This window comes from Chrysochloris asiatica, unplaced genomic scaffold (assembly GCF_000296735.1).
Source record: "Chrysochloris asiatica unplaced genomic scaffold, ChrAsi1.0 scaffold00557, whole genome shotgun sequence".
Classification (NCBI taxonomy): domain Eukaryota; kingdom Metazoa; phylum Chordata; class Mammalia; order Afrosoricida; family Chrysochloridae; genus Chrysochloris; species Chrysochloris asiatica.
This window is the reverse complement of record NW_006409075.1, coordinates 467,305-487,912: the sequence shown is the minus strand read 5'-3', so window position 1 is coordinate 487,912 and position 20,608 is coordinate 467,305. Positions and strand designations below refer to the sequence as shown.

General features: G+C 40.5%; 1 pseudogene; it reads right to left on the bottom strand.

Annotated features, from left to right (window-relative positions):
* Positions 1–6,007: 6,007 nt before the first annotated feature.
* On the bottom strand, positions 6,008–13,278 carry LOC102828789 (annotated as a pseudogene).
* Between the last annotated feature and the right edge of the window lie 7,330 nt (positions 13,279–20,608).

The window sequence follows — 20,608 nt, the reverse complement described above, 5'->3', positions numbered from 1 at the left end:
CAATGACTGGATGATCAGAGCTCAACCAGAAGAAGAAAGAAGAGGAAAAAAAGAGTAATCTGATACAATTTGATGAACTTGACCTACACCTATGGCTTTGTTCCCTCAAAAGAGGAAACAAATCCTTACAGCAAGAATCATTCCCACACCCTCCACACACAGAGTAGACAGGGATGGGCAACTTGGACATTGGCTACCCAAAATGGGGGGGAGGGGCGGTTTACAAAGGCAAGAAGTGACAGACTTACAAGCTTGCAAAAGAGAACCTAGAGCCATAGGGCCAGGAGGAAGCCAGAGTCTCTAGTGAGTAGTATCCAATCTGCCTAGGTGAGGCTGATGAAATGAAATGCGGATGGGTCTCTTGTGATACAATAGTGAATAATTGTTATCAGGACCGATTGTGAGGGTTGGAAATGTAAAGGTAGACATTTTATAGCAAGGAAGGGAGTGATTAACCTTCTAGTCTAGGAGCAGAGGTCCCTAGGACCATTAATGGGGAAGAGCAGAGTGCGGGACCCTACCCAGAGAAGCAGTGATGCCTGAGATGGAGGCAGAGATGGTGATGTGGAGAGATGTAGATCCAGAGGGAGAGAGGGACTGTGTGCTGAAGACCGGGGGGAGGGGTGTGGGGGACAGGCTTGTGGAGTATACCCTTTGGTTGGTTGATGCATGGAGGGGATTATAGCCATGGCAATGAAAAGATATACAAAAGAATGAATGTAAAACTAATGTAAACTATCACATAACTCACAATGAAACATTTAGTAAATTAAAAAAATAAACTGTAAAAAAAAAGATTCAATGATACTGAAGGAAAAAAGCCAAGCTGAAGGCATTAGCAGAAGAACAAGGCTCTGGTAATTGATGGAATATAAATTGAAGTCTTTCACCAAACTGATTAAGCACTGGCGGCACTCACTCATCTATGCCTAGAAATTTGGAAGATAGCAAAAGGCCAGTGATGGGCTGAGATCCATATATATGCCCTATCAGAAAGGTGACCCAATGGATAGCACAAATCATTGGGCAATATTATTAATATCACATTTAGGTAAAATTTTTCTAAAGATAATTCAAAAAAGACTACAACAGTACATTGACATGGAACTCCCAGAGGTTCAAGCCAGTTTCAGAAGATATTGTGCAACCAGGGATATCATTGTTGATGCAAGATGGTTCTAAACTGAAAGCAGAGACTACCAGGATGATGTTTACCTGTGCTTTATTGACTATGTAAAGGCTTTTGACTGTGTGGATCATTATGAGCTATGGATAACATTACAATGAATTGGTATACCAGACCACATAGTGGTGGTCATGAGGAACCTGTACACACACCAAGAGACATTCATTCAAACAGAGCAATGGGGTACTGTTGGTTTAATATCCAAAAAGGTATTCGCCAACGTTATGTTCAAGCACCATACTTATTCAATCTATATGTTGAGCAAATAATCTGAGAACTGGATTATATGAAGAAAAAGAAGGTGGTATCAGAATATGAGACTTATAAACATCCTGAAATATGTAAATGATACAACCTTGCTTGCTGAATTAAAAAAGGACTTAAAATATTTATTGATAAAGATGAAAGACCACAGCTTTCAGTATGAATTGGGTTTCATCTCAACATGAAGAAAACAAAAATCATCACCACCAATAAATAACATCATGATAAATGGAGAAAAGATTTAAGTTGTCAGAAACTAAATTTTGCTTGGATTCAGGATCAATACTCATAGAAGCAGTAGTCAAGAAATCAAAGGACATATTACACTAGATAAATCTGCTGCAGAAAACCTCTTTTAAGTGTTTAAGAGCAAACATGTCAATTTGAAGTCCATGGTGTGCCTGACCCAAACCACAGTATTTTCAAGACTCAAATGCATGTGAAAATTGGACACTGAATAAGGAAGAGATATGGTGTTGAAGAAGAATATTAAAAAAGTAAATAATGTAATTTCCATGGGCTGTCAGAAGAAAAACTAATCTGTGTTGGAAGAAATATAGCCAGAATGTTCCTTATAAGCAAGGATCGTGAGACGTCATCACTCAGGAACCCATTTAAAGAGTCCTAAGGTGGGACAATTTGAGCTTCTAAAAGGATGATTGCAATAGATTATTTTAAATCTGAATATTGTACAGGTTTTTATCTGTTAATTCATAATGATATTAAAAACAAACTATTAATTGACCAGCTTCCAGAAATGATAGGGAAACAAATACATTATCTTGAAAATTAGCAAATAAAATGGGAAAGTAATACATTTGTTTTAAGATTTAGGTAATCAAATAGTTGAAGGGAAGCTTTGCTTAATTCATACAGTCCAGTTTAGGAAATGATAGTATATCACTGTTTTACAACTCTGAATGAACTAATTAATCCTCACTGAATGTGAATATTCGCTAATACCACCAAAAAGAGAAACCACAGACATATTTCTATCTGGATGAAAAACCACCTTACCACCTAACGTGGATCAAGCCTCTCTGATTCTGCAGTTCAGCTACTAATTTGCAGGAAATACAGAGGACTGAGGGCCATATTAAACTGTGCCTTGAGGATGCAACCCACAATATCCAAACTATAAGAAACTCTGTAGTTCAAATGATCAAGTTTTTCAACAGATAAATTGAGATAGAAATTATATCAAGATACCTAAAATACATATGTTTTTTAAAAGGGAAGATTAAACCATTATCTAGAAATACACACAAGGATGGTAAAACATTAATACAAGGGAATAATTACAAAAAGTCAGGATCTTTCGGCAAGAGAGAGCGTTTCATAATTGAGAGGGAAAGTAGGGTGGCTGATAAAGTTCCATTTCTTGATCTGGTGACGCTATAAAATTGTTAAGTGCATTCTTGAAAGAAAGACCTACAGGAAAAACACAGAACACTAAGGGCAGTCCTACTGCTACCACAAGAACAAGTAGGCTGCAAGCCCAGGAGACATCAAGTCAAGTGGATGGGTCCTCTCAGCACAAATCCTCTCCCAAGACTAAGACGCAACAGAAATACTCGCTCTGATTTGCCACCACGCATGTCACCCATAAAGAGAAGTGGCCTAAGAACACCAATGAAGTGGCGAACTAAGCCCTGCATCGTTCAGCAGACTACTGTGAACCCGGGTGGAGACTCGATTTCCCAGCAGCGAGGCGGGACTGGGGGACTCATGAGCTCAGAGAGTCAGTGACACAGCTACAGAGGCCTAGAGTGGAGAGTGAAGAGACCAGCTGATAAGAAGAGGGCAGACACAAGAACACCCACACTTGCAGATGATACCCACTTGACCCACTGGCTTCAGTGACTGGATGGACAGAACTCAACCTGAGGAAGAAGGAAGAGGGGGCAAAAAAAAAGTGTCATCTGATACAACTGGATGAACTGGACCTACACATATAACTGCAGAGGCTCAAAAGAGGAAACAATTACTGGCTACAAGAGTTTTTTCCTATCCCCTCTATACAAAGAGTGGGAAGGGTTGGGCAACTTGAACATTGGCCACTCAAAATGGGGGGAAGGATACAAAGGTAAGAAGTGACTGGCTTACAAGCTTTCAAGAGGGAACCTAGATCCACAGACCAGGGAGGATAGTGGAGTCTCCAGTGAATAATACCCAACCTGTCTAGGAAGGGCTGATGAAAAGAAATACAGAAGTGTCTCATGTGATGCAATGGTGAAAATTGTTACCAGGACTGATTGTGAGGACTAAAGCGTAAAGGCAGATATTTTATAGCAAAGAGGGGAGTGACTAACCTTTCAGTCTAGGAGCTGAGGTCCCTGGGACCATCAACGGAGAAGAGCAGAGAGCGGGACCCCACCCAGAGAAGCAGTGAGGCCTGAGATGGAGACAGACAGGATGACATGAAGAGATGGAGTGCCTGAGGAGTTGAGACTCAGAGAGGGAAAGGGGCTGTGTGCTGAGGACAGTGGGGCGGAGGGCATGCAAGGTATATACCCTTTCGCTGGGGGTTGATGCATGGACAGGATGGTAACTAAGGTAATGAAACGATGTATGATAGAATGAATGTAAAACTAATTTTCCCCATGTAAAATATCACTCAATACACAAACATTTATTTAAAAAAAAAAAAAATTGTTAAGTGCTGTGGAGTCTATTCCAACTCATTGCAACCCTGTGTAAGGTTTCCACAGCAGTAAATCTTTTCAGGAGCAAAAATCTCATCTTTCTACCGCTGTAGAAGTTTGGTTGCCGTGTAGTCATCAAGCTATAAATTTTTTTGTGTGAGTTCTCTGTGTTGTATATTACAAAAAGCAATTATTGTTCACCCTCCTGGCCCAATTTTCAACCAAGTAATATATAGAGAGAAGGGACAACAACACTAGTAAGGTATGCTAACTATGGAATCGTCAATCATTCAAGATCAAAAGGGTAACATTTATCCAAAGACTAAGTAGAGAAGGGAAGGGAAGGAGATTGGAATGGAAATAGGAAGTATCTAGAGTAAGTGGGATCACTATTGTTACATGGGAGGGATTGCAACCTTTGAGATGATTTGTTGAATGTAAAACTGATGATCTTCTCTATAAACCTTTACTTCATTCATAATAAAAGTTTAATATTTTTTTTAAAGCAATTATTGTTTAAGAAACTTGTTTAAGATTTACAGCAATGGAAACCCTGTTCAGGGTTGCTATGGGTCGGAACCCAATTGACGGCACTTAACAACAATAACAACAATGCAAATTACTAATGTTCCCATGATGGCTGACTGCAGCCCATCCTCCTCCTCCTTCCCTCTCCATACTTTACTACCCTTCCCATTCCTAGTCCCTCTAGCTGATCCACATGACCTCCCAGACGTACGTGAAACACCATGGTAAATTGGGCGCATGCGTCCCACCATCTTTGCGCCGGGACCCAGTGCGCAATCGCACTCGGCACCCTCATCCTGTGGAACTGGGAGTTTCTTGTGCTTTTCAGTTGATGGCGGTGGTCTGAGAAGACAGTGTGCGGGACCTGTTCGGTGGAGGAGAACATGGCGGTCCCGTCAAGATAATATCTGTCCCTCTCATAGGTTTGATAATTGTCCATTCATGATGTCTGGGTGTTATGCTCAAACTCAAGTTGGGCCACCTGAAACTCCACTGCTTCTGGCGTTTGGCCTCAGATGAGACCTCAGCCTATTGCTGAACCCCACCAGTAAAGTGCTACTGTGACACTGGTCATTGTTGTGAAGGCTCATTGAAGTAGTGTGCCTAGGGTCCCGAGAGCAGGTGTTGAGTGAATGATGCTTTTTACCCCATACCCTTTTCTTCTAGGTGAGCCCCATTGCTGCTACAGTTCACTTAACCAGCTCCCAAGGTTATCAGCTGCCCCAAGGTAACTGTGCCCTTGCCACTTCCTAGTAGTTTCCTTATGTTTCGTATTTACCTTGGCCATCTACCATCTATAACCATGTATGTATGACACCCCAAATCTGCTGAGCTGTGTCCTAAATCCTCTTGTTTTCTAAAATACCTTTCTTGATGGGTCATGAGACAAAGGATGTTGTCCACAAAAGACTTTCCGTTTCCCCTGGACAACCCAGACTCATCTTTTGCCATCTTCACCTCTATCCCAATTTACTTTTTAACTCTACCACAAACCTTACTTCATAACTTCTGCCATTTCCCCCACCACTTTTTAAAATAAACCCATAAAATCTCTCTCACTTTGGTCTTCATGGTCTTAGACCAAATTCATTTTTCTTTTCTCAACTCTTATCCTTTTCCCCACCCCCACTATCCCATCCTAAATCATTTACCTTTTAACGCAGTCTTTATTCTGACTCACCAAAGAAAACCGTTAACAACATCTCAAATCTCAAAGGTCTTTTATTATTATTAATTCTATGTAGTTCTTTATTAAATTTTGTTAAGGTTTTATAATAGAGAATAAATAGAGAAACATATATATACATATATATATATATATATGTGTGTGTGTATATGGAAAAAGAGCTGGTACCCAAAATAGCACCAAAAATCCTAGCAGCTCTTATATTGCATAACCATAATATCGAGAAAATTCCATTTCTCTCTCTCTCTCAATGAAAAACTGCACTTTCCCCAAAGAGGTGTATTTAGCAGCATTCTCACGTTCTTGTTGAGCCTTCCTCTTCATAGCCTCACGCTCTGGCCTCTGCTCCTTTGTGATGGGCGTTGACATGACTGGCTCAGGAACATTGGGTTTCCTCCATGGAATTGGTTGGAAAGCAAAATCTTGGAGTAAAAACTGGGATTGAGGTTTAGGTGCTGACTGCAGTTTGGCCACAGCAGCAGGAACATTCTCCCGCTGGAGAGAAGTACAAGATGTTTTGTAGGGCGCAGACCTAGGAGCAGTAGACTGAGAAACACTGGGCCTAGCTGTGTTGCCCAAACCTGGGTGGGCTGGGTTGGTTGAAATTGGCCGAGCTGGTTTAGCAGGACCCATCCACGATGCATTGGCAGAGGCTGGCAGAGATGGATTGACTGTGGTCACTGGAGCTGAGTTAGTAGGAACAGGCCGAGGAGGGCAAACCTCAGAAGGCCGATGTGAGGCCAGAGATTTTGGCCTCCGAAGAACAGGTTGAGCTTGAGGCTTGTCCAAGGTTGGAAAAGGCAAGGGTACCAACTTGACCTTCCCAGGAGGTGGCAGCTAATACTGGGATGGAGATGGGCACTGTTTCTCAGAATTGCCATCTGCATTTTGGACTTTGATTTGAGTTTTATCCAACCATGGTTTGATTGCTGTGGATGGTTGGGAATCCTTGGTGTTGCTTATGTTTCTCAAGGCCCGGGAGGAAGAGAGCTCAGTTTGATTACTACTCTTCTTCCCCAGTGCATGAAAAAGCTGCACAAACTCCAGCATTTGCATGCCCAGGCAAACTCGGGGCTTCTTAAAGGCTTCTCGGCTAAGCTCTGGTTAATTTTTCTTGCGCTTCATCTTAGGAATGGTTGGCTTCTCTTCTGCCTTGACTTTGTTCCCTGGCTGCTTACTGTCTTCAGCTTTCTTGGAGTTGTTCTCTCAGTTCCTTTTGGTCTTTTCCTGTCCATGGCCCTTGGTTTTGCTGGTCTTGCTGGATGTTACTCTCTGGGGTTTGTTGTTAGAATGCTTGGCAGTATTCAGAGGAGCACAGTCACTGGCTTCTACACTGCAAACAGCCACTTCTCCCTGTTGGCTCATTGCCTGGATTTTGGCTTTGGGAGCTCCTGTGATAGGCTCAGAGGCTTTGTGTTTGTTCTTCCTGACTTGACCAGAGGAACCTTTGATCACACTTGACTTTTCCTGCACCTCATTCACCTTGATGGCTTTGGTATCTTTGGATTTGATTGTCTTCAGATCTTTGGAGTGATCCAGGTCTTTCAAAGAATTGAGTAGCTGTGGGATTTGAATCTCCTCCACCAGTGTAGTGACAGCTGAAAAACCACTGCTAGGTTCAATAGCAATATCAGGTATGCCTTGGTCTTCCAGACTCAGGCTGTTTTTTACCTGATCAGCATTTGCAGTACCAGACTGCCCCTCTTGGCTGAGGGGTTCAATGCAAGCCAGAGGCTGGTGAATATCAGGGAGTGCTAAAGGGAGTAATGGAGGATCTTGGGTTTCTATTGGAGTCTGGTAGGCATCCAGACGTTTTGGAAACTTGCTTTTAATGTCATCCAAATTCTCATTCTCTGTTTGTTCCTGGTTTGGAGCTAGAGGCAGTGCAAGGCCATTGCTAGAACTCTCAGTTGGAGCTATCACTGGAATATGCCCAAGCTCAGATGCCGGGTTATTCTCAAGTATCTGGATATTTCTGCTACTACTGCAGGACTTAGGAAATTCTGGAGTCTGTGGCAGACAAAATGTCCGGCTTGGAGGCAGCAATTTCAGGGAAGTCTCCATCCCTAAGATATCAAGGGAATCAAGGCAGAAGTCACTCAGTCCCTGATCAATGAGATTCTCCCTAGACACTAACAGAGCACTAGATACTTTCCCTAACATCCCCAATTCCCACTGCCATTGAGTTGATTCTTGATTTCAATTCATAGCGACACTGAATAGGATTTTGTAGGCTGTAAATCTTTACAGGAGGAGAAAGACTCATCTTTCTCCCACTGAGTGACTGATGGGTTTGATCTGCCAACATCTTGGTTAGCAGTCCAGTGCAATCCTATAGCCCCCACACTAGGACACAGGAAAATCTTTCTACAAGCTCCTCTTCAGGACCATGGATAGGAATATATTTACAAAATTGAAGTCTGTTGTTATAGCTCAGACTCTAAGCATTGGATGTCATTGATTTAATAGTTTGAATTGTGTTTCTTAGGGTTGTTATTAGTCAAATAAATAATGTGAAGATAGCTTATAAATATGCAATGTTTTCTAAATCTAGCATTCCTTTCACTTCTGTCTATTCTTTTAAGAGGGTAAAATCACTTCATGCCAGGGACTAGGGACAAGGAGTAGAACTGTGCCTCATAAGCTGTATAAACTAGACAGAATCTCAGCCTGCTGGCTTTTGGCAGAGTGATTGAATGAAAGTTTTTAGATCCTTGTAAAAATTAATGAAGTGAGGCAAAGTTAAACAGGCACTATTTCAATAAGAGTTATGTAGTGCCTTTGAAAGAGACCAAAAATCAGGGGAAAGACTTACAGTGTGGTGGTGCAGAAGAACTACCTGATCAGCTAGGGTTCTGGAAAGTGTACTGTTGTTTAATATGCTCTTAGGATTCTCTGACCTGTAGCACAATTGACCAATGCAGTGTCCCACCCCTTCCTTGGAGTCTCGAAATACTGGAGAGCACCAAATATGGCTTAAAGGCTCAGGAGTAAATTCTCTCTATTTGTGGACTCACCACTTCTGAATGGCCCTTTTCTTCTCCCTTCTTGCTCTTTCTACTCACCTTGAAAACTTGCTTCTGTGATGGGTTGTGCAGACAGGGAGTAGTAAATTCCAGAGGTGGAGGCTGCTGGTTGAGCATTCGTACATGGAATCTCCTTTAGAACCATCACCATTTCTGGTTGAGGAGCAGAGGGCCTACCTCCTACGTGCGACACAGAGCTATAGGATTGCAGGCAGGGGGCAAGTTCTGCAGAGAGTAGGGGCCCCAGTGTGCCTTGATTATAGTAATATACTTGACTCCCTTCCTGGTAGGGAAGTGACAAACTATGCCCCTGACTTGGTGTTCTCTGAACAAGGCTACCAGAAAGTGTTGGAAACAAAGGGACCATGGTATTGGTATTGAAAGTTTTGTCATATTGATTTGTCATAGACATGGAAGAACCAGCTGTGTCCTGGTCAATGAGAGTGAGAATAAGGTCCCCGAATGAAGATGGCTTGTTTTCAGTGTGTCCTGTGATATCCCACTGAAAAACACATGCATAGGAGGCAGATGAAGTGGAGATCTGGCTCTGGCCAGAACCTCCAGACAACATGGTTGTGCTAGAATGTTGGTAAAGGTAGACACTACCCATGAGTGGTTGGAAAGAGGTGTTAGAGGCTGATGGCAGTAGCCATGCTGAGCTGACAGCTGGAGCAGAGACCCTCGAGAAGTTGCAGATACTTCCTGTGAGGGGAGCCGCATTGCTCACCACAGGAAGAGAGAGCGGCACACAATTTGGAGTTCCAAGCATAGATGGATTTTGGAAATTTTCTGTAGGAAAACAAGAGTGGTTAAAAAAATCAGTGAGACTGATACATTTCTCACTACATTTGAGGAACAACATTAAAGTTGTTGGAATCAGAAAACCTCTAATACTAATACTCAATGAGGTGCCACAAATGTAACTTGTTGATGGGTGTACTATTATGTTGGTAATTGTCCATATTAACTCCCTATGTTCCCAATTTGGGCACAGATATGCAGAAACCAACCTGTTTCCTACATTGTTCTCTGGGCTAGAAGCAACTTTCTTCCTGCCCTATCTTTTCCTTGAGGCTGCACCTTAGTATCTTCCCATTTACTATTTGCTAGAATTAAAAGCATTTTAGCACTTGGAGGTCCTTATAAAATTTCTGTTTCATTATTCTCATTTTACGAATGAGAAAAGTGAGGCTCAGAGAGGTCAGATAACTTGTTCACATCCTCCCATTATGTTTGTAGTATTACCAGGTTACAGAATCTGGGACCCTCATGCCTTTGCCAGAACTCTCTGCTCTGAGCGTTAACCTACCAGAAACCAAACTTTAAAATTTTGAAAAGAAACAGGCATTATGAGGTATTGGGGACAGGCACTTGAAATCACTGGAGCCCTTACCATTGTGATTCTCAGTGTCTCTTTTTGCTTGTGAAATTTACATGGCTTTTTTCGAGTTCGTATAGAACTTAGTCCTATTGGTATATCTAAAAGGTCCTTCTTACCCTCTTCAAGCCTGACTTCTGATTCTAAGTCAAAATGGCCACCTGAGGTAGTTCATCTGGAAATGGCTACACCCCCTTCCCCCACCCTTTCATTGCTACTCAGCATTCATTTAAGTAATAGCTCCCATTCCCCAACACCTCCCGTCCTCAGAAGCCAACTGTCTAATTTTTCTTTACTCATTTTCCTTTTGTGATGGTGGCTCTGTGCCGTCAATTTGGTTTTTATTCAAAGCGTCCGTCCCTCTATGGAGTTTCTGAGGCAGTAAATCTCTATGGCAGCAGAAAATATCTTTCTCCCGAGGAGTGGCAGGTAGAACTACTGATCTTTTAGTTAACAGTTCAGCATGTAACCACTATGCTTATATAGATATTTCATATACATGGGAGCACATAATATTTGTCCTTTTTTCCCTGACTTATTTCAGTTAACAGTGTTTTCAGGGTTCATCCTTGTAGCATCCATTAGGTCTTCATTTCTCTTTAGGCCTGAATAACATCCATTTTATGTATATACCACATTTTTTTAACCTGATCATCTGTTAATGGACACTTGCATTGCTTTCATCTTTTGTCTTTTTGGATATTGTGGAGAATATATCAATGAATCTGTTTATAAATGCCTGCATTAATTTTTTGGATATACATGCATATATATACTGAGAGACAGTTGTTGTTGTTAAGTGCTGTAGAGTCAGTTTGGACTCATGTGGTTGTTGTTAAGTACCATGGAGTCAGTACCGACTCATAGTGACCCTGCACAGGGTTTCCGAGGCTATAAATCTTTATGGGAGCAGAAAGCCTCTTCTTTCTCCAGACCAGTTGGTGATCTGGAACTGCCAACCTTGAGGTTAACAGCCTGGTTTGTAACCACTATGCTACCAGAGCTCCTTTTACCCTGTATAGGGCTTCTGAGGCTTTAAAACTTTGAGGGAGCAGAAAGCCTCATCTTTCTCCTGTGGAGCAGCTGGGGGACTTGAGCCACGGGCCCTGAGATTTATAGTCCAGTTCCTATCGTAGTTGTGGCACTATAGGTTATGCACTGGACTGCAAATTGCAAAGTCTGTGGTTCAAACCCACCAAAAACTCCTCAGAATCCCAATGCAGGGTCACTGTAAGTCAGAAATGACTCAATGATACTTAACAACACTTCGAAGAAAAATGAGGATTTCAACTCCGGATAAGATTTTCAGTCTTGGAAACCCTACACAGGGTTGCTATGAGTCGGAACTGACTTGAGGGCATTTACCAACAACAGTAGTAACACTATGTTTAACTTTTGGAAGAACCACTAAATTGTTTTCTATAGTACTTTTATCATTTTAAATTCCCAAAGACATGCTTTCTGGAAGAAGAAAAGTTATTTAAACTCTCTGTGCTTCAGTTGCCTAATCTATAGAGTGTTTATATCAATGATTTGTTGTTGTTGTTAAGTGCCGTCAAGTCGGTTACGACCCATAGCGACCCTGTACAGGGTTTCCGAGGGTGTAAATCTTTACGGGAGTAGAAAGCCTCATCTTTCTCCTGCAGAGCAGCTGGTAGTTTCGAACCGCTGACATTAAGGTTCGCAGCCCAATTCCTAACCACTACGCTACCAGAGCTCCTTTATCAATGATAGTAACAACAAAACTAATAATAATCAATACATGAATCAAAGTGTTGTATTCTTTATGGTTAAAATCAGTGAGATAAAAGGTTTATGCTGAAAATACTTATTTCTGCCTGCCAGTTCCCATAATTACTTTTATTTTGTTTTTTGTTTATAGAGAGCATTATTTCTAAAAGATATTTCTAAACTGCTTATTTTGAATACTGTCAATTGTTATCTGTGTTCAAAGAGGCAATAGATAGAAAAACCAACTGGGTACGATTATTGGATAAACTGCATTTTCCAGTGATATCCTTCCTAAAGGAGCCTTAGTTTCCTTCCCAGCCCATTCATCGAAGCATTTGCTAAAAACAAATTCACGTGGCCCCCGAGGAGATTCCACTCTATCCTCCTTATGTTTTACTGTAAAATCCTTGTTCCTCTTTGACATGCCATCCCGACTACCTCTTTTTCCCTTGAGAACTCTTCTATGCTATCCACCTTCTTCATCCTCATATTTTCTTTCTGTCTTAACTCCTGTTGGCCCATACTTGATGAAAGTAGTCCTGGATATCACTACCAAGTGAGAGCCCAGAATTCTCTATCCTTTCTCCCTATTTTCTCTTTTTAGATAGAAAAAAATCCCAAAACATGTTTTACTTCATGGACAGGTATAATGTAAAAATATCATGAAAGATCATGTGAAATACTTTTCTTTGGAAACCCTACACAGTGTCTCTATGCGTCAGAACTGATTCAAGGGCACATCTAATACCACTTAGGGTTTTTCTCTATTTCTGTTGAAAGACTCTCAAGAAGTTTCTGATTTTATTTTCCATATGTATGCCCTTTGAAATTGAAGGAACCATAGAATTTAAACAATCTAATGTAACTGATGAGTAAACAGATTCTGAGGAAGACTTAATGACACAGCTAGTAAATATTATATCAGAAATTAGGACTCTAGATTTCTAGTTCAATATTTGCCCTCACTAGTCCACGCTATTTTGACTCTGCTACTTTGGTAGCGTAGTGGTTACGAATCGGGCTGTGAACCTTAAGGTTAGCAGTTCGAAACTACCAGCTGCTCTGCGGGAGAAAGATGAGGCTTTCTACTCCCGTAAAGATTTACACCCTCGGAAACCCTGTACAGGGTCGCTATGGGTCGGAACCGACTCGATGGCACTTAACAACAACAACAACATTAAATTTCAGAAAGAGGAAATCTAATGAAAACTTTTTAAACAGTTTATTTCTTTACCTGACATGGTCAGAGAAGAGGAGACATCGACTGTAGTAGATACAGGGCTTGAAGACACGAAACTAGAAGGTGTCTGTGTGGCTGAAGCCAAAGAGAGCATGTGTCCAGTATGAAAGTTACTGGTCACTGGTCACTGGTCACTTGCGATGATTCGAATGTATTTACAGACAACTCCATGGAAACCCCAAGATTCTACTAGATGTCAGTAGGTTTGGTGGGAGAATGAGGTCACAAAACAGGCAGTTTAAAGGTCTGAGAGAGCCAATAGAGAGTCAGATCCCCAGCCAATAGGGAGTCAGATCCCCAGCAAGGTGTAGAGGTAGTAGAGTCATATGGCATTGAAATGGCTGAGCCTGTGGTATTTCCACTTTCCCCAGGTTCTTATGTTAGCAAAATCATCTCAAAGTTCTTATAAACTTTAGTATAGTTAACTAATATAATAGTGTATGCTGTAAAGTTTGTGGGGAAATGGCATTAAAAGATGATGGAATTATTCCATGAACTTTTGGAAAGCCCCTTGAATTGCATATTTATTTTTAGAATATATATTTATATGCATTATATATAGTTGCTATCCTTAGGGAAGAAGGAAAGACACATGTAGTTGAGCAGTTACAGTTGTTCTAAAACCATATCAAGTGATCTGAATAGTAAACTTACTGCATCTTTTAAAGGACCAAGGAAGTGGTTTAAGAACTCTTTTTGTAACTTGGCTGAAGAATAAGGTGAAGAACGAAGAGGTCCCAGGTACTATCTCTTTTCAGTTTTTTCTCCTTGAATCTTCTCATTTTTTGCCTGGCTTGGTCTGGACCAGATTGGACAAAATCAATCTCTTTTGCTCCTCTTTTTTCCCCTACCTCCCTTTTCCTTCATTATAGGCATTGTTTCTGGGATAAGCCTTGATCTTGAATTTTTGCATTCATGAATGTTACTTCCTGTCAACTTCTGGAAGGTAGGGGTATTCTCAGTACCATGATGCTTCATAAGCATAGTACCCCACTAGAAGCAGACACCAGAAAGCTGGAAGACATGGCTGATTGCACATCTCCCTTCTTTTGGCCTTTGGTTGGGATTCTTCTGTCCAGAATTGTCTGTCTTGGCTCCTGGAAGAATGCAGGCATTTTGGTATCCCACATGTTTATACTTGAGAGGTATCCAGTATACTCCCTGCCCCTCACCCACTTTCCCCCATAAGTACACCTAGTGTGGCAGTTACTGTAGCTTCCTCCCCCTTCCAAACAGCCACCATGGAATCTGGGGTCTCTAGCATTCTCTGTCTGTCATACATGGGTGCAGAGTCTGTAAAATGACTAGGAGAATGGTTAGAAAAGAAGAGAACTTTAATGAAGAATAGGGAATGGGCAAAGTGAAGGAGTAGAGGAGAAAAGAGATTAATGTGTGTTTCTTTCTGTAAAAAATAAGCTGACCGATTTTGGACTCACTTTGTAATTGTTATTATATATAAAGTTATGTTATTCAATACAGTGTTTTTATTAATGTAGCTAGATATTCCAGCAGTTGCTATGAGTTGTGTGCACTAAACAGAATAGTCTTTAAATATATTTTTCTAATTTTCTTATATTAGCTCTTTTATGCCATTCTTTTATATATTTGTGGAATATAAATTGCTTTTAAATACTCTGGTTTCGTCTGTGTTTTTCTTTTTTCCTTGTTGCTGTACTTTTAAGGAATCCATCATTGTAAGACATGTTGCATGCTTGATTCCTCTTGAACCAACCTGACAAGACAAATTTTTGTGGAGAAGCTTAAAAGGGGGGTTGTGGAAAAAGAGTTGTGGTGAATTACATCTAGGCATAAGGAACAAATGTTTGTAGTCATCCCTGCTTGGTTGGCCTTGAATACCTTTGTTTTTGTTTGCCTGGTTAGTGCATTTCTCACTAACTTGTGACCATTATACAGTACATTAAGACTGGGTGACTAATTTGTGGAAGGAATTCTAGGGGTCCTTTTTGGTAAGCTTCTAGGCATGCTTTGATCAGAACTGACAGGACATTTGTCAATAACCACAGATTTATCTTAGGACTTGTTTAGTGTGTGTATGTGTGTGTGTTTGTCTGTGTGTGTGATAAAGATGCTAAGAGCCCACCAGCAAATACACCAATGGATGGATAATTTGCCTGTTCATGTCCTTTGCCCATTTTTAAGTGAGATAATTTTCCTTTTTCTTGTTGATATGTTTGAAGTGTTTTATACATTTCAGAGAATAATCCTTTTTATGATATGTCTTTACTAATCTCCCACCTCCAACCATCCTGCACCTCCTGTCTGTGGGTTCTTTTCTTCTCTCTTTTTAAAAGCTGTTAATTGAGTAAAGTTATATATAGCAGATCATCAGGTTGACATTCAATGAATCTCAATGATTGCTGTCCCTTCCATTTTACAGCAGTTATTCCACTTCCTACCTTTGGTTCTTAGTTCCATCCCACCCTCCTTCCTAACCCTTCTCAGCTTTGTCCTTAGGTAAATGTTGCTTTTTTTAATCTGGAATGGTTGACCATTTCATGGTGAACATACCTTACTAAGTGTTGTCTCTGCTATATCCCTATCTACTGCGTGGCTGAAAATTGGCCCATGAGGGAGAGTTCTGCTCCAGATCAGAATGATCTGTTCCAGATCCCTAATCTCATGTTCCTCTAGTCCTTTTCTGACCAATAAACACAATCTTTTATATAATTTTGAATTTTGTTCCACATTTTCTCCTATCTGGGGCCTTCTGATATGATCGCTTCCAGAGCAATTAGTAGTCGTAACTGGGTACCACCTAGTTCTTCTAGTCTTAGAGTCTTGGAAAATAATGTTCTGTTAGTCTATTGGACTAATTTATTCCAAGTGTACTATTCTTCTTCCATACACGGAGAGACCAATAGTTGCACATTAGCTGGCCACTCATGAGCTTTTAACATCCCAGTTGCTATTCATCAAAGCAGGATGTAGAACATTATCTTTATGGACACTGTCATGCCAGTTAACCGTGGTGTCGCCTAAGACAATGCTCGTGAGCCCCAGGCCCAGTAAACCGTAGCTCAAAGTGTTTGATAATATCTAGGAAGTTTCATCATGTTGACCCCTGTATGCTCCACCACATTCATAGGTGTGTTTGTAGAAATGGTAAATATCCACGTATACATACCCACTGTCAAATCCTTGTATACCTGAAGGCATATTCCCACTCTCCCTCCCATACCTGTTCATCCTATTACAGGGTTGTATATATAACAGTACTTACCTCTATTCCTTTAACCCTTGCATTTCCTCTCTGCGTTTTCAACTGTCTTCATCATTCTTTTGCCAAACTTCCTCCACCTCTTCTTCTTTTTTTTTTTTTTAAAGTTTTTATTGGGAATTGCGTGATAGTTTATATGGGAGAACATCAGCTTTACATTCATCCTATTGTATTTTGTTTCATTGCAATGATTACAGTCCCCTCCACGCATCATCAAACAACCAAAGGGTACACTCCACAGCCGTCAGCACACAGCCCCTCTCCTTTCCTGAGTCTAGAGTCTCCAGCTGCTCCATCTCTCCATGTCATTGTGTTTGCTTCCATCTCTGACATCACTGCTTCTCTGCATAGGGTCCTGTACTCCGCTCTTCCCCCTTGATGGTCCCAGGGCCCTCGCTCCTAGACTGCAAAATCAACCTTTCCCCTCCTTTTGTAACAAAATGTATGACTTTACATTTGCAACATTTTAAGTCAGTCCTGTAGCAATTATTCACTATTGAACCACAAGAGTCTTATCCCCATCTCCTTTCATCAGCCCCATCCAGACAGGTTGGTAACCACTCAGTGGAGATTTCTACCTTCCTCCGCACCCTCTGGAACTAGGGTCCCTTTTGAAATCTTGTAAGCCCGTCACATCTTGCCTTTGTACCCCCACCATTTTGGATAGCCAATGTCTAAGTTGCCCATCCCTGCCTACCCTGTGTACTGAGGGGGTGGGAATGATCCTTACTGCAAAGATTCATTCCCTCTTTTGAGCTACTATATCCAAGAGTATAGGTCAAGTTCATCAAATTGTAGCAGATTACTCTTATTTTCTCTCTTCTTTCTTCCTCTAGTCAAGTTCTGATCATTCAGCCATTGAAGCCAGGTCAAGTGGGTACTATTTGCAAATATCGGTGTTCTTGTGTGTCTCCCTCACTTCATATCAGCTGGATGCTTCACTCTCCACTCTAGTCCTCTGTGGCCATGTCCCTGTCTCAAGGCCAAGGAGTCCCCAGGTCTTGCCATACTGTGGGCCACCAGGTCTCAACCCAGGTTGACAGGAGTCTATTGAACATTAGGTAGGACTTAGCTCACAACTTCATTGCTGTTTTTTCATCAACCTTCATCTTCTTGTATATTGCCCTCTGCTTTCATGTTTAGTTCCCTCGCCATCATCCTAGTTAACATGTGTCTACCCTCTAGCCAGTAAATTACTCTCCCCTCCTACCCCTGGTCATCATCAAAGAATGTTTCTTTTAGCATGAAACTCATTTCTTGAGTTTTTATAATATTGGTCTCATACATTATTTGTTCTTTTGTGATTGGCTAATTTCATTCAGCATAATGTCCTACAGGTTCATCTATATTCTCAGTTCTGTTCCGTTGATCTATAGATTTGTTTGGGGGATTTTTTTTGTACCAGGACTAGGCTGATGTGTGTACTGTGGCTGTGTAGTAGGTTTTGAGATTGGGATGTGAGAGCCTCCTACTTTGTTCTTCTTTTTCAGTGATACTTTGTTTATATGGGATCTCTTTTCTTTCCACATAAAATTAATGATTAGTTTTTCCATCTGTTTAAAGAATGATGCGGGGGAGCAATGTGAAGAATAGGAGAGAACGACCCCTGGATCGACCAAATCCCATGCTTTGCTACATCCCCACCACATCCAGCCACCGTGCCCAAGAGAAAGGCTGAAAGGGAAGCTAAGGGAGATAAAACCAAGGTGAAGGATGAGCCTCAAAGGAGATTGCTAAACCTACACTTCCTAACCTAGAGTTTAAGCCTAAAAGACGCTTGCAAAGAAGGGAAAGAAGATACCCCAAGGTAAAAGGGGAAAGCTGATGCTGGCTAATTTGGGAATAACCCTGTGGAGACTAGAGAAGCCAAAACAGACCAAGTACAGAAAGCTGAAGAGGCTTGGGAATCCAAGTGAAGTGTGTGTGCATTTTTGATAACTGAACTTCTGGTGACTGTACAGTTTGAAATACTGTTTTGTTTTTATCAAGTTTTATAAAAATGCAGAATTTTGTTTTACTTTTTTTTTTTTTTAAGTTACATTGTTAGCATACAAAACACTTCATTGTTTTTTGAGAAAGGGGCAAATGTCACTAATACAATGCCTTCAAGGCTGGATTGATGTGGAAGCAAACATCATTCCCATCTCGTTTTTGAAAGACTCCCTCTTGGATCCTAGGAGGAGGGATTCCCCATCTTAACACACATTAGCCTCCTTAGCACAAATGCCTTGTGGTGTGGATAAAGTACAATTTATTCTTTCATCTTCATATCCTCTTTTCCCGCTCTGCCTTTAGCATAGATTTGACTCCCATAAACCCAGAGAACTGTTGGGACCTGACCACAGAAAAATGGTTATTTGTGTGTCAGGCAATCTGGACTTTCTAGTCAGTGGTGCCGTTTCAGTGGCACCCCTCAAAAGAGCAGCGGTTCCTTGGTTTAGATTGTGGATCTTCAGATTGGTAATTTTGCCATTTTCTGAAAGTCAGGGTCAGCTAGTGAAAAGCTGTTAAACAGCATGCTAAATGTGAAATGTCAACATTCACTCCAAACTTTCCCTGTTCAAAGTGGCTTTCTGATTTTGATAGTCCATTGAAGAAGGGCGTTTGAAAGTTGTTATATACTGTTACCAATTGTCTACCTGAATACCATGATTGTTTATGAAAATATATTTAATAAAGCTGGATACAGCTTTAAAAAAAAGAATGATGTTGGAATCTCGATTGACATTACATTACATCCACACACTACACACATATGTGTGTGTGTGTAATGTGTGTATGTAATGTAATATATATATATATTCTATTGATAGTGTTGACGTTTTCACAATGTTAAATCTTCCTATCCACTTTCATTGTGTATTCCTCCATTTCTGCAGGTCTCTTTTGGTTTCTTGTAGTGTTTTGGAGTCCTGGTGTGGTTTTGCAGGTTAATGCACTCGACTGTAAGGTCAGTTTGAACAGCAAGGTCAGCAGTTTAAGCTCACCAGCCACTCCTTAGAAATCCTGTAACGGGTCGCTATGAGTTGTAACTGACTTGATGGCACTTAACAATAACAAAAAATTCTTTGTAGTTTTGAACTTGCAGTCCAGTGTTTATCCTACAATTCCACATCAAGACTCTGAATAGAAGTGATGGTTAAGGACATCCTTTTCTTGTTCGTATTCACAAGGGGAGTGTTTTAGTTTTTTTCTGTTCAGAATAATGTTGGCTATTGGTTTTGTAAGTTTGCCCTTAATTATGTTGAAGAACTTCCCTTCTAGTCTTTTGTTAATTTTGTTTTGTTTTGTCTTTTTTTGTCAAGAATGGGTGTTGAATTTTGTCAAATGCTTTTTCTGTATCAACTGATGTGATCATGTGATTTTCCCCCTTTGTTTTATTCATGTAGCAGATTATGTTGATTGTTTTCCTAATATTGAACCATCCCTGCATACCAGGTATGAATCCCAGTTGGTCATGATGTATTTTTTTTTTTTTTTTTGATATGTTGTTTAATTCTATAGGCTAGGATTTTGCTGAGTTTTGCATCTATGTTCATGAAGGATATTGGTCTATAATTTTCAGTAACATCTTGGTCTGGTTTTGGTATCAGGGTTATCGTTGCTTCATAAAATTAATTAGGAAGTTCTCCGTCCTTTTTCTATATTCTGAAATAGTTTGAGTAGAATTGGTGTCAGCTCTTCTCTGAGTGTTTGGTAGAATTCATCAGTAAAGCCATCTGAGCCCAGGCTTCTTTGCTGTGAGTTTTTAAGTGACTTAATAACTTATTCTCTTATTATAGTCCTGTTCAAGTTTTCTACTTCAATCTGTGTCACTTTAGGTAAGTAGTGTGTTTCTAGAAATTTGTCCATTCCTTCTGGATTTTCTAATTTGTTGGAGTATAATTCTTCATAGAATTGTGCTATTATCCTTTTTATTTCCATTAGTTCTGTTGTGACATCTCCCATAGCACTTCTTATTCATGTTATTTGCATCTTCTCCTTCTTTTGATTAGATATAACAATGATTGGTCAATTTTATTTATCTTTCAAAGAACCAATTTTTTGTCTTGTTGATTCTTTCTGTTTTGCTGTTTCTATTTCATTTATTTCTGTTCTAACCTTTATTATTTCTTTTCTTCTGGTGACTGTAGCCTTCCTTTGCTCTTTTTCTAATTGTTAGAGATGTTGGGTTAAGGTATTGATT